Below are 14,306 nucleotides of genomic sequence, written 5' to 3' on the forward strand. Positions count from 1 at the left end.
TCACCATGCCTCATGGGTGGGCCAGCAGAGCTGTCTTTAGCATATTAGCCACTGGGGTGCAAAGATCCGCCCAGCGCCCCCAAATTTAGTTAACTCCGCGCGCACGGCACCGTTGAGAATGACAAGCGCCATCGTTGAGTCCGACAAGCACCACAGTTGTGAATGTCAAGCGCTGGCGTGGCAGGTCTTTGGTAAATGGCCGCACAAAGTTGAAAGTCCTTTAGTGAAACAGTAGGCATACATTTCGGTGATACCTAGGTATTTTGTTTTTCTAGCTTGATCAAAATTATTTATTATTTCATAACAGGTAGATAGATAAGAGGGACGCGGGTGGCGCTGTGGGTTAAACCACAGAGCCTAGGACTTTGCCGATCAGAAGGTCGGTGGTTTGAATCCCCACGACGGGGTGAGCTCCTGTTGCTCGGTCCCTGCTCCTGCTAACCAAGCAGTTCAAAAGCACGTCAAAGTGCAAGTAGATAAATAGGTACTGCTCCGGCGGGAAGGTAATCAGCATTTCCGTGAGCTGCTCTGGTTCGCCAGAAGCAGATTAGTCATGCTGGCCACATGACCCGGAAGCTGTACGTCGGCTCCCTCGGCCAATAAAGCGAGATGAGCGCCGCAACCCCAGAGTCGGCCACGACTGGACCTAATGGTCAGGGGTCCCTTTACCTAGATAGTTAAGACCTTAGGTGGCTTCAGCGGCGGGCGTGGGCACCCCCCAGAATTTGGCACCCAGGTGCCCCACACTCCTGCACCCCTGCGTAAAGATGGCCCTGTGGGCCGGCAAGCTGCCCTGCCTCACTGGGTTGCCGTGGGACTAGCTTGTCAAGCCGCCATTTTGTATTACTGGTTTGCATCCCTCCTTTTTCTCCAAGGAGCTCCAGCTTCTCCCCCTCGTGATTTAATCCCTCACAACCAGTGCTATTTTTCTATAAAAAAAAAATTGGTGCCAGAACTCACCATGAATGCTTCCCTCATTCCCTCGCATTACAGAGCCCACCTGAGAGGTGAGTTCTGGCTAGGGGGAAAAGGCCTGCCCACAACATTTAGGCTGAGACACAGGAACCAGGGCCTGGTCATCCAGTGAGGTTCACGGCCCTGTGGGGATTTGAACCCTGGTCTCCACACACACATACCCCCAGGGCCTAGTCCCTCACACTGAACATTATAGCACACAGTGCCCCTGCAGGCAATTCTACATGAGGAGCGCTGTGGGAAATTGTGACACCTAGGCGTGCGGTGGAGCTAAGGCAAGCACCATGCCTGATACCCATAGGTTTGTGACAGGGCATTTTTCTTGTGGCTCTACATTTGGTCTCTCACCTGTGAGTGAACCCCTATGTGCTTGGCCCTCATTGGGCTGAATGTTGTCCATTTTTATTATATTTAAGCAATATGATGCAGTAAGTTGATTTTATTTTTACAAATATTTCTAGACCACCCCTCATGCAAAATATGCCTTTAGATTACAGTCTGTCATAGTTACCTGTAAATCCACTAAAAACCAATCCTATATCTTTGCTATATTGCAACAGTGCAACAGAATCCTGTACAGCAGTGGTTCCCAGTTAGCTAAGAACTGCAGACCCCTTGGGTTTTTTTTTTCAAAAGTCAAGCCATGGCCCCCCATTTTTGAAAATGTTGATATCTCTATGGTAGTTTTTGTTATGTTAATGGTGCCACAGACCCCATGAGTGGGTTGTGCAGACCTCCTGGGGTCCACAGACCACCAGTTGGGAACTACTGCTGTTCAGGTTTACTTGGAAGCAAGTCCCACTGTGTTCACTGGCGCTTGCATTTAGCAAGTCTGATTGAGATTGCAGCATCCTAACTGCATGTAATAGGCCAGGGAGTAAACCCTGTTAAATGGAACAGCAAACATGCATAAAATTGTGCTGTTAGCATTGGTGTTCTGAAAGGCACCAGATCACCTTAGCTACTCCTACAGAATTACATGTTTCCTGCTGCAGTAAACTGAGCTGAAACGTACTTACAGACTTTGAGAGGAATAGGAGGGCATGAAATTTGATGCAGAACTGGGGACCAGTTTAAAGGAAAGCACTTTTGTCCCAGATTCTGAATAGTGGATTTCATTAAGATATCTGTGTGAGAGAAAGTAAGAGAAACAGAACCTAGACTATTTATATATAGCAGGCAGGGGTGGGCTTTGGTAATATGGTGCCTTGAGTGAGGCAAAAATTTGCCCCCCCCCCAAATGTATCTTCTCAGTTATGGATCTTATCAATTTGGCACCAGCTCAGCACCCTGTGTGGGGGAACTTCTACACTGCCCTAAATCTGATGCTGCAGCAAGGAAGGAGGGAACCTGTGGTGCTCTGGATGTTGTTGGACATTTCAGCATGATCAGAGATGATGGGAGATGCAACCCAACCACAGCCAGAGGTCCACAGATTCCCCATCCCTGACGTGGAGCATTTAAGGATAGAAGCAGGCTTGGTTTTCAATGGCTACAATCTGGGACACAGAGACTAAATCTGCCTCTTACCCCAGAGAGTAGGGCCAGTGAGGAATATAGTTTGAACCTTACCTCATATGCAACCCTTTGATTTCTCTCATATAAGTGAATTGCTGCCATTCCCTTGGTTAAAAAACTTGACATTCATGGGGGAGGGGGGAGGAGATGCGGGGAAATGAAGTGCTGCCTTTGGAGACAACACTGCCGTGCCTCTGATTTGATTGCCTACTGTGTTTTCTGTGACCCAGACACCTGACAGCTTCATGAATAATCCTTTTAACAAATGAGAAGCCATATGTCTGACCTAAAGTGATACTGAAATACAAGAATTCGTGCAGAAACAAAGAAGAAAATTACAACTTAGTATGCTTTTTAAAAAAATCTGTAAGTGTTGCCCTCATGTTCACTGCTGGTGAATATCATGCCAGGGCCCTCTGCTGCAACCACTCTTGGCACCCATTTAAGCATGGCAAAAGATACCCGTAAACATCTACAATGCATGCAAAACATTAATACCCATCCATCAACTGGAATGGTTGTGTCTTTCAATGGCCCTGTGTCTTTTTCATCACATAGTCTGCTGCTGTAGCAACCTCCCCTCTTCATCGGCAGTTTCATTGTTCTTGACAGGGACACTGTGTATCAGAACCTTTGCCCAGCGTAAGTTCAGACCTGGTGAGGAAAAGATATGACAACCTTTTGTTAGTGATAGATGCTGGTGAAATCCAGAATTCTGCAGCCTTGGGAACTTCAGACCAAAGCAAATGTGGGTAACTTCAGCCCTGAGCCAATGGAGGCCCACTGGTCAACATGTTAGCATTATCCTGTCTCCAGTGTTCAAAACTCCCATTGTTCTAGGTGCATTTTCAACAGGGAATGTCATTAGTGTGAGCAGTTTCTAAGCTCTGGCCGCAGTACTGCACCCAAGATTTCAAATTAAAACTGCAGAGTGGAAGAAAGGGAGGGCCTTTTTCTGCCTCCCCACTTCCAGCTACTCTCTGAAGACTGGAGAAGAGACCCTCTTAAGAATATTAGAAAGGTGGGCAGGGGAAGGACTAGACCATGTGAAAACTGAATGCAATATTTTAGCTGCAGTTCATTCATTTTCAGCTTTGTATTCTTGTTATAAAAAGCCCATTCAGACATTCCGTTCTTGTGCCCATAACCTAGGTTTCAGGTGCCATTTAGCTCCTAGCTTTCGTATCTCAGTTTCTAACACCGCCTATCGCTACTGAATCCTGGGTGGCTTCCAGACAACCTGTTTATTTGAGCATTCATCCTGATTTGTTTTCACAAGGCTTGTGTGGAAGTTATATGATGCCTGCTCTTTATTGAACAAGCATTCATCCTGATTTGTTTGTGCAGAGGTTACAGATCTTCCTGATAATGGATTGTTAATCCCACACTTTTTGGTATATTCTTTCAATCACTTACTTCAAAAAGTCTGGTTTGTTTAGGGCTTTTAGGTGGGTTTGTTGCATTAGAGCACCACAATCCACATTGATCACACAAACCTAAATTTACTGGTGTGCAATTTAAACCTCCCCATGAAATAGTAACAGTCTGCAGGCTGTTGTTTCTTTCCTGCTTTGGGGACGTTAACAGGAAATGGTCAGAAGCTTGGTATCTTAGGACAGTGGTTGGGAACCTTTGCCCCTTACTCCCATCAGCCTCAAGCAGCATGACCCATGAACTATAGGTTATAGGAGCCATAGTTTTAAAACATCTAGAGGTGATTCCTGCCCTAGGATACTGGTTTGAGAAGTTACCATAAACCTGAGAATATGACACATTTTCACTCCACATTCTCATAGAGCTAACTCACCTTGCCACCTGATTGTCACCTTGCTGTACACTGACTGAATTAAAGTTTTGTGTTTTTTTTAAAGACTATCAATGTCTTTATGATCCAGTGTCATCTTAATGAACCCAAAGCAACATATTGGTTAAACATGCATTCTACTAGTGAATAAGGCAAAACTTATTTCACAAAGAAGTGTAGGAACAGGACAGAACATTTATAATGGCTATGCAACTCACAGGAAATAATATATTTTACGGATCTTCTTTCACCGCATGGATATTGTGACAACTGAAAGGATAATGATGCTAACAAGATTTGCATGCCTCCTCTACAAATTGTGCAACTGTGACTATAGCTATAGATTAAATGCATTTCCCTGTTTTTGATTAAGAGCTCTTAATCACTTGAGCTCACTTCATTCTTACAAAGGCCATGAAATAACCAACCTCTGAACGGGAAGGTGTCGTGTTTTGGAAGTTTTATCATTATAGTATTTATCAATATAGTATTGGAAGATCTCATGGTGAGGTCATTGTGGTTGCAAATAATCTCATGTTTACCATTTGGATTCTCCTCTTAAGAACTGAAATGAAAAAGTGTTTACATACCTGCTTTGATTCTGTTATTTGCAGAGTTGTTATGTTGTTATCACTTGGCATCATTAGTAGTTTCAGTTTCCTCCTTTGCATTTCCTCTCCTAGTCCAAGTTGTTCCTGGTTGCATAGATTCTATCTTTAGCAAGTTTTTCTTCTTCAGGGGGTTTTGGTGATGAATGCTGACTTTTCTACTTGGTTCTTTGTAACTATTCAGTTCAGCCAGATAACTTTCCTTATCTGTTCCGAAATAGGTGACATGTCACTGAATCAGACAAAGTTGAAGGAAGGAGGCCAATGCTTGATAAGGAGTTAGAATGAATGGGAGCTGGAGGATGGCTAATGCCCAAATGCAATCTCACATTTCAAGAGCTGTGAACTTTACCTGCTCCCCTCCTCTATCTATCTAGCTGTAGTATTTTAAATACTTTTACCTGCCCTTCACAATACAGGCCAAGGCAGATTACAGCAATATAATCATATAGATATAAAAACAAATACAAAAGATGCAATCATAAAAACAAGTAAAACAAAACAGTATAGATTCAACAACAAAAAGCTGAAACTGTCAAAGGACTCAGTATACATCAGTATACTGAAGTATATGTGAAAAGAGGATGCTAGACACATTTGAGTAGCGAAGGAGTTCAATAATTTAGGGGCTGCCACCAAGAAATCATTCTCCCCTCTCCCGGTACTTCGATATTTTGAGAGTGCATCCCATTCTTTTCCAGACACCTTACCCCTCCCTCAATGACGACCCATGGTAGCTGACATATCTTCTTTCTCCTTCCTTAAATTTTGGTTAGATCCCTCCTTGTCTCCTCCTTCCCCGTGTTCAGAACTACTCCTCCTCCATTGTCTCCTCAGGAATAGTCTGTTCTGATCTCAGCAGAAAGGCACTTGCCACTTACATTCCCTCAGGGAAAATCTTTTTAACCATATTAAAAGGGTTCTAAAGAACCCCATATAAAAGAAAATGAGACTAATTACAGGGAAGCAGGCATTTTCGCTTGCTTCTCAGTGGTTCTGGGGCATGATCTAATAGGTCCTGTAGGTATTTGTGAAAGGCTGGGAGTCCTGGATGAGCTGCTCTGTGTCTTGCTTGCCTTTTCCCACCTGGCCTGGGAAGGCAGGGTCCTGACTGACTCCAGCTACAAAAGCTAAGGCTGCTGAACTGACCCTTGCGCTGGGGTATTATTTAGAGGGAGGTTGTTGCCGTTATTGATATTAATTTTTTGTATCTTTATTTTTAGATCTGATTAATATTTATGTGGAAATCGGTTGGTTGTGTACTTTTTGATGTGTTTTATTTATTGTTTACAATTACTTTTGTTATGTTTGTAATTATGTATTTTTTCATGTTGTAAGCTGCCTTGAGCCTGGTTTTAACTATGGAAAGACGCCTTACAAATAAAATAATGAATGATTGGGGATGCTAGCCCCCAAGGAAACAAACAAACAAAAAGTCACGACCAACTCCATCGTGAACTCATGGCCCCATGGCACTTCTAGGTTATGCTAAATAATAATAATAATAATAATAATCCAAGCCTTTTTTCTACCTGATTTCCCTCTACCATGGGAAAAGTAAATGTAACCTTTCCCATGATATTTTAAACACGTTGATTGTTTTATTGCATGGTTTTATGGTTTTACTGCTTTAAACTGCTTTGATATATATTTTTATGATATAGTGGTAAATAAATATTTTCATAAATAAAATTTTCTTTATTCTCATCATCTTGTCCACTTTCAGATACTCTAGAGAAAGAAAAACACTGCTGCCTTGCATGTAACTTTTTCTCTTCCTGGCTCTTCCACTTTCCTCACAGCAAAGTCAAGTCTCTAAGATGCCATCTCATAATTCCATATAAGGCCATGCCCCACCTCTGTTATCTCTTCTCTATAAAATAGCAGTTAAGCATATGGTCCAAATAACATGTGGGTGGTTTATAAACCCATTCTTCTCTGTATGTATCTATACTAATGTTTCAAGCTGTAAAAGATAATGCTTCTAAATCAGTGTGGACCATTACCATGTGATCTTATCCCTAAACCCCATTACTCTTTTGTAAAGAGCTGGCCTCACTGAGTAAGCACCCTCATATTTTGTTCTTATTGGTCAGTGCTAAATGCCCCAGAGTAAGCAATCATAGCCAATGCATGGTTTTTTCCCTGTGTGTACACAATTGTATCCAGTAAAGATCCCAAGATGAGTATTCTTCGAATTAGAATACATATGTTAAGTTATAGGTTAGCGTGCATTTGTGTACAGATATGATAGCAAATCTAGTAGCAGTCCATGAAGCATATTTTGATAACTACCAACTGCATAGGGTATTTGAAGACATTAAGGAGCCACCTAATTTTTACCCTGAACTAGCTGGCTATAGTACAAAACATTAGGAAGAGATCTATCCCTCTTCACTTGGCACAAGAGAATAGCATAGCACAGCTTGTAATAATAACCTGTTCTTTGAAAGTTCCCACAATTACTTTGAAGCAAGTGGCACAAAGAGGGGGGAAATATACCCAGGATGCTAACTGTGATGGGATGGTGAGCTGCTTGTGCGTAAAATCCTGATCCCTCAGAGTTTGGCTAAGTTCCCAAACCTCTGTCTGTGATGGAGCTCCTTAAGCATGGCTCCATCAATCGCTCGTTGAATCGGACAGTGGGCGTTTACGGAACTTCTTCCAGCATAAAAGCTCCTTAACGGAAACACGTCTTCTGGACTCTCGGCGTGACAGTTTCCGCCGAGGAGTGGGTGTTCCTACGGGAGGTCCTGAAACCCCCCCACTGTTCTCGCTTGAAGTATCTCTGAGCTCTCCCTCCGACTCACTTTCCCTTGGAACTCCACTTCTCCCCCTGCTGGTCCCCTCCTCCGCTGAGTGGTCTCTCTCACCCTCCATGAGCCCTTTCACCTCCTTCGTCTCAGATGACAGTTCCCTGACATCCACCTCCCCTCCAGGGCCCCCTTCACCCCCTTCCCTCCCCTCCTCTGCGGGAGGCGAGGGAGCAAAACCCCTGAAGGAACCTCCCTCATCTTCCGAAGTTTCGAACACTTCCCTCCACCTTTTGCTGTTCCCGGTTTCCAAGTACTCCTCCTCCTCGGAGTCGGTACCTCCTTCCAACTCCGATTCCCTGAATCCCTCCAGTTCCTCCTCATCGTCGGTGGTGCCAAAGTACTCCCTCCGGAACCTCGCTACTGGCTGAGGTTTCCTGGGGAACCTTTGGTGGAACGTTTCGATCAAGACCTCGTCATGGACCTCCTCTGCCTTCACCCAGGTGTTTTCTGACTCTGGTTCCCCTTCCCACGCGACCAAATACTCCACCTGATTCCCCTTCCACCTGGAGTCGATGATTTCTGCCACATAGTTGCGGCTTTCCCTTTCTTCTATGGCTGGCCCCCGTGTGGATACCCCTTCACCTTCCCCCCTGTATGGTGACAGTAATGACCTGTGGAATACTGGGTGCAGTTTCATGTGGTTCGGTAACCGGAGTCTGAAAGCCACTGGGTTGATCTGTTGGATGACCTCAAATGGTCCCAATCTTTTGGGTCTCAATTTCTTGCAACCCCCCTTGTACGGCAACCCTTGGGTTGATAGCCAGACCCGACTCCCCACCCTAATTGTTTCACCTTCCCTTCTGCTCTTGTCTGCCTGCCTCTTATATTCTTCTTTGGCCCTTTCTAAGTTGTGTTGGAGTTGACGATGGATCGCTTCCATTTCTTCTACAAAAAGTTCAGCGGCCGGAACACTCCATCTCTCTCCTCCTTCCCCTGGAAACGCCCTGGGGTGGCACCCATAATTAGCCAAAAATGGGCTCATCCCGGTGGACACATTCTCTGCATTATTGTAAGCAAATTCCGCTAGTGCCAACTTTTCGACCCAATCGTTTTCTCTGTCATTGACATAGCACCTCAGGTATTGTTGAAGGATACCGTTTGCCCTCTCCGCCTGCCCATTGGTCTCAGGGTGCCTGGCAGTCGAAAAGTTGACCTCTACGTGCAACAAGCTCATAAGCTTCCTCCAGAATCTGGACGTGAACTGTTTCCCTCTGTCGGACACCAACCTCAAGGGGGCGCCATGCAGCCTAAAAATATGTTCTACAAACAATTTCGCTGTCTCTTCCGCCGTGACTGCATGTGAGCAAGCTACAAAGTGACCCATCTTAGTTAACTGGTCTACTACGACTAGTATGGCGGTTTTCCCCTGGGATTTGGGCAGATCAGTCATAAAATCTATCGACACCGCCTCCCACGGTCGTTCTGGTGTGGGTAACGGTTCTAATAAACCCGCTGGTGCCCGCCTTTCTCCTTTGGCTCTCTGGCATTGGTCACACCTTCTCACATACTCCCGTACATCCTCCCTCACCTTGGGCCACCAAAACTCCCTGGTCACCAACCACATGGTCTTGTGTTGCCCAAAATGCCCCGCTGTGGGATTGTCGTGCAACTGTTTGAGTACTCTCCCCCTCAATTCCCCTTCGGGTATATATAGTGCCCCTTTGTAATACAATGCCCCGTTTCTTTCTTCAAAACCTCCGGGGTCTTCTCCCTCTCTCCTTAAACCTCTGAGCTTATCCTGGGCGTACTCATCATTTACCGTCCCCTCTACCAGTTCTCTTTGCCCCACCCAGGCCGCACCACACACCCAGTGGTCCTCTGGGATAATATGTCTCTCTTCTGGCGCTCCCTCCCCCTCCAAATATTCAGGTTTGCGAGAGAGAGCGTCCGCTCTGATGTTTTCTGGACCTGGCACGTAGCAGATTTCAAAATGGAATTTGGAGAACTCCTGGGCCCATCTCACTTGTCGTTGGTTGAGCACTCGTGCTGTTCTCCAATACTCCAAATTCTTGTGGTCCGTACACACTTGCACCTTATGCTGTGCGCCAATTAGTAAGTGTCTCCATCTCCGGAACGCTTCGTGAATGGCGAGTAGTTCTCGGTCATATACCGTGTAGTTCCTCTCGGATTTGTTCAGCTTACGCGAAAAGAAGGCACACGGTCTCCATTCCGACTTATTGCTCCCTGGCTGAAGCAGTACTGCCCCCACCGCCCGGTCTGAGGCATCAGTTTCCACTCTCATGGGTTTTTGTAAATCCACATGCAGGAGCTGTTCTTCCGAAGCGAATGCCTTTTTCAATTCCTCAAAAGCGTGCTCCGCCTCTGCCGTCCAAACGAATTTCTTCTTGCTGCTTAGACAGTCCGTGATGGGAGCCGTTAAGTGGGCAAAGTTCTTGATGAATTTACGGTAAAAGTTCCCAAACCCTAAGAACCTTTGCACATCTTTTTTGGTTTTCGGTGTCTTCCATTCCAGCACCGCCTGGACCTTGCCTGGATCCATGGCTAATCCCTTGTCTGATAAGCGGTACCCCAGGAATTCCACCTCCTTGGTGTGGAACTGACACTTCTCCAATTTCACCCACAACTGGTTTGCTTGCAGCTGGCTCAGCACTTCCCTGACATCCTTCACATGCTGCTCCTCATTCTCCGAATATATCAGCACGTCATCGAGGAATGCCACGCAATTCTTGTAGAGCAAAGGTCCCAGTACATGGTTCATGAGCGATTGAAAACAGGCGGAGCCTGATTGCAATCCGAATGGCATAACGAGATATTCGAAAGCCCCTAGGGGGGTGAACATCGTTGTCTTCCATTCATCCCCCTTCTTTATTCGTATCAGGTTGTACGCTCCTCTCAAGTCCAGTTTCGTGAATATATTTCCCTTCCTCACCCTGGTCAAAATGTCATCAATCCTGGGCATGGGGAAAGTCACTGGTTCTGACACGGCATTCAGGGCCCGGTAGTCCACGACCAATCTCGGTTTATCCGTGTTTTTTTTGTCCACAAAAAACACTGGACTGCCCCCCACCGCTCTGGACTCTCTGATGAAACCTCTCTTCAGGTTTTTGTCAATAAACTCCCTCAACTCCTGCATTTCCCTGTCTGACATGGCGTACAGCTTGCCCACGGGGAGCTGGGCCCCAGGGACCAGGTTAATCTGGCAGTCAAAGTCTCTATGCGGTGGTAGTTTATCTGCTTCCCTTTCGCTGAAGACCTTGCTCAGGTCAGCGTATTGTTTGGGCACCTTCCCTTTGTTCGCCACTTCCGTCCCTGCTATGGAGGCTTTTGCCCCTTCTGGCACCTTTCCCTCTTTGCAGTGTTCCAGGCAATGTCCTGACCCAAAGGACACCACTCTCTGATGCCAGCCCACTAGCGGGTCATGCAACGCTAGCCAGCTCATTCCCAAAATGACTGGCGCCCCTCCCAGGGTGGCTACATTGAACGCTATCCTTTCGGTGTGCCTTGCCACCCTCATAACCATTGGGACGGTCTGTAGGCTAACTTCTCCCCCCAACAGCTCCCTCCCATCGATCGTGGTGACCTGCAGGGGGTTGCTTAAAGGGAGTGTCTGTATCTGGTGTTCAGCTGCAAACTCCTTGCTCATAAAATTACAGGAGCTGCCTGAGTCTAACAGCGCCTTGGTCTTTAGTGGGTATCCGTTTGCCAGCTCTAGCAACACCTCTATTACTAGGGCTGGTCTTGGAGGTTCCGGAGTGGGCACTTTTACTGCTCCTTGGCCTGTCTGCAGTGCCCTGACAGAGGCAGACAGGCGTTGGCTTTTACTGGCTCCTGGACTTCCTCCTCCTTCCCCCCAACAGCCCCCGCCATCCCTTGCCATTCCTTTCTTTGTGGGCAGACTCTGGCAAAGTGACCTGGCTGCTGGCAGAGGTAACATTTCTTGGCGCTCTTTCCCTCCTTCTTCCTCCCTTCACTGGGATTTGAAACTGCGCGCGCGCGCGCTGTTCCAACTTCCATCGGCTCTCCGGGCGGGAAACTTGGCTCTGGAATCTCTGGAATGCGAAAATCCCTCCAACGCTCTCCTTTCCCCTCCCGCTTCTCCAAGGCTCTTGCCTCCTGGCGCGCTCCAATGGTCAGCGCTGATTTGGTCAGCTGGTCCATAGACTCCGCCCTGGGCGCCCGGGAAAGTTCGTCTTTCACCGCCGAAGAAAGCCCCTCTTCAAATAGCATTTGAATGGGTTCCGCCGATAGGTCCCACCCCAATCTATGTATCAACATTGTAAACTCAGTCCAGTACTCACGAACCGATCGGCTCCCCTGTTTGCAAGCCATCAATTGTCTGCGTACCAGTCCCTGTTCAATCTCGCTGGAAAACATCAAATCCATGGCGCGAAAAAACTTCCTCGCGTCCTTCAGCATGTCACTATTCCCTGCCATCAGGGGCCGGACCCAGTCTCTCGCCCCTCCTTCGAGATGGCCAATCACAAACGCCACTCGCGATGCCTCATCGGGAAAGTCATTAAACTGCAGTTCAAGAGCATACTGCATCTCTGTCCTAAAGGCTTGGTAGTTCCTGGGGTCCCCCCCAAACTTCTGCACCATTCCTGGCATCTTTCTTGCTAGTGTAGCGCCTTTTGCCTTTTCTGCATCCTGCGCCCTCCTTTCTTCTAGCCTCGCCGTTTGCATTGCTAGCTGGAGTTCCAACACTCTGTACCTTTCTTCCAGAGTTGGACCTTCTCCAGCTCCTGCTGCTCCTCCGGTTCCGGCTGGGTTGCTCATGATGCCTCTCTGCACAAGCTGCTTTCAGGGACTGTCCGATTGCTGTGATGGGATGGTGAGCTGCTTGTGCGTAAAATCCTGATCCCTCAGAGTTTGGCTAAGTTCCCAAACCTCTGTCTGTGATGGAGCTCCTTAAGCATGGCTCCATCAATCGCTCGTTGAATCGGACAGTGGGCGTTTACGGAACTTCTTCCAGCATAAAAGCTCCTTAACGGAAACACGTCTTCTGGACTCTCGGCGTGACAGTTTCCGCCGAGGAGTGGGTGTTCCTACGGGAGGTCCTGAAACCCCCCCACTGTTCTCGCTTGAAGTATCTCTGAGCTCTCCCTCCGACTCACTTTCCCTTGGAACTCCACTTCTCCCCCTGCTGGTCCCCTCCTCCGCTGAGTGGTCTCTCTCACCCTCCATGAGCCCTTTCACCTCCTTCGTCTCAGATGACAGTTCCCTGACACTAACCAAGTCCTACACTCTTGCCTGCATCACTTGACAGGTGTGTGGATTTTTCTAAAAGTATTTTTGGCACCTCTTAGGACGATATATTTTTCACACAGGCCAGATTTTTTGTTGTTGTTTAGTCGTGTCCGACTCTTCATGACCCCATGGACCAGAGCACGCCAGGCACCCCTGTCTTCCACTGCCTACCGCAGTTTGGTCAGACTCATGTTTGTAGCTTCGAGAACACTGTCCAGCCATCTCGTCCTCTTTGTATCCATATGTTTTCTCTAAACACTTGTGTGGGATTTATATCTGGGGAAAGTTGTGGAAGAAATGGGTTAAATTTCATCTTCTCCAGTGCAGTGGTCCCAATACAATGTAGGGGTTCCAACAGTTGTTTTAGAGGAAATATTACATATATAAAAACCAAGAGATTATCCTAGATCATCCAGGCTGGTTCTTATAAACAGAATGCCTATGTGGCAGCATCCTGGATACCCATTTGGGCACTATATTGTGACATGCACTCCAGTGGTGAGAGATTTCATGGGTGCATTGTCAATGACAATGTGTAGATCACTGCCAGGTTTTTTTATACTGGGAGTAGATCGCAGTCTCTCGGGAGTTGGACGGGCCTGCTATAAAACAACAACAAGCAGTTGTGTAGCCTCATGACATGTGAATAATCCCCTGGCAACCGTATGGCTCAGCAAGAGGAATCAGCATTTTGAAAGTGCTGCTTCATACAACGAAGAAAACTCCTCACAGTTCCATCATTCACACAGCACATCTTTGTTGTTTGAAGGGCGTGTGCCTATCTGAAAAGATATGCTAAGCACATCTCCAGAAGCTGAAACTGGCCAGAGCTTTTGGCCATATGGTGTTTACCATGATTGCTCCAGATTGTGGCTTTGGATATTCTGAACAAGTGTGGGGAGAGGAAACACATCCCATATGTGCTGCCTTTGCCTCTAGTTGTTAAGAATATTCACAGCCACTCAAAAGTTGCAACTCTAAACATGCTTCAGTTGGATTTAGTATCAAGCAAACATGGATATTCATAGTATTTAATAGGAAACCTCTGCAACCAGGCAACTGTTTTTGTCGTCTGTTGGAGCCTGTTTTATTGTAATACTTAAACTATTAGGAGAAATACACGTGACCTCTTCAACACACACAAGATCCAGTGCTTCATGCTGAAAGCACTGATCTAAGCAACAGTGAAGCGTTTTAGTTTATGTGCCTCCTCATTCTTGGAATTCAACAGAAATTCCTCCATTTCTGGCAAGGCAGTTCCAAAAAAGGTTTGTCTTGTAAACATGCTAGAGTTTTGAAAACACATACAGTATATTAAATCATACTTAGAGCCAAGCTTTTGCCTTCTGATTAAGGCTGACAATTTTCAGTTCTTTC

Source organism: Podarcis filfolensis (assembly GCF_964270895.1).
Source record: "Podarcis filfolensis genome assembly, chromosome: 9".
In the NCBI taxonomy this organism is placed as follows: Eukaryota; Metazoa; Chordata; class Lepidosauria; order Squamata; family Lacertidae; genus Podarcis; species Podarcis filfolensis.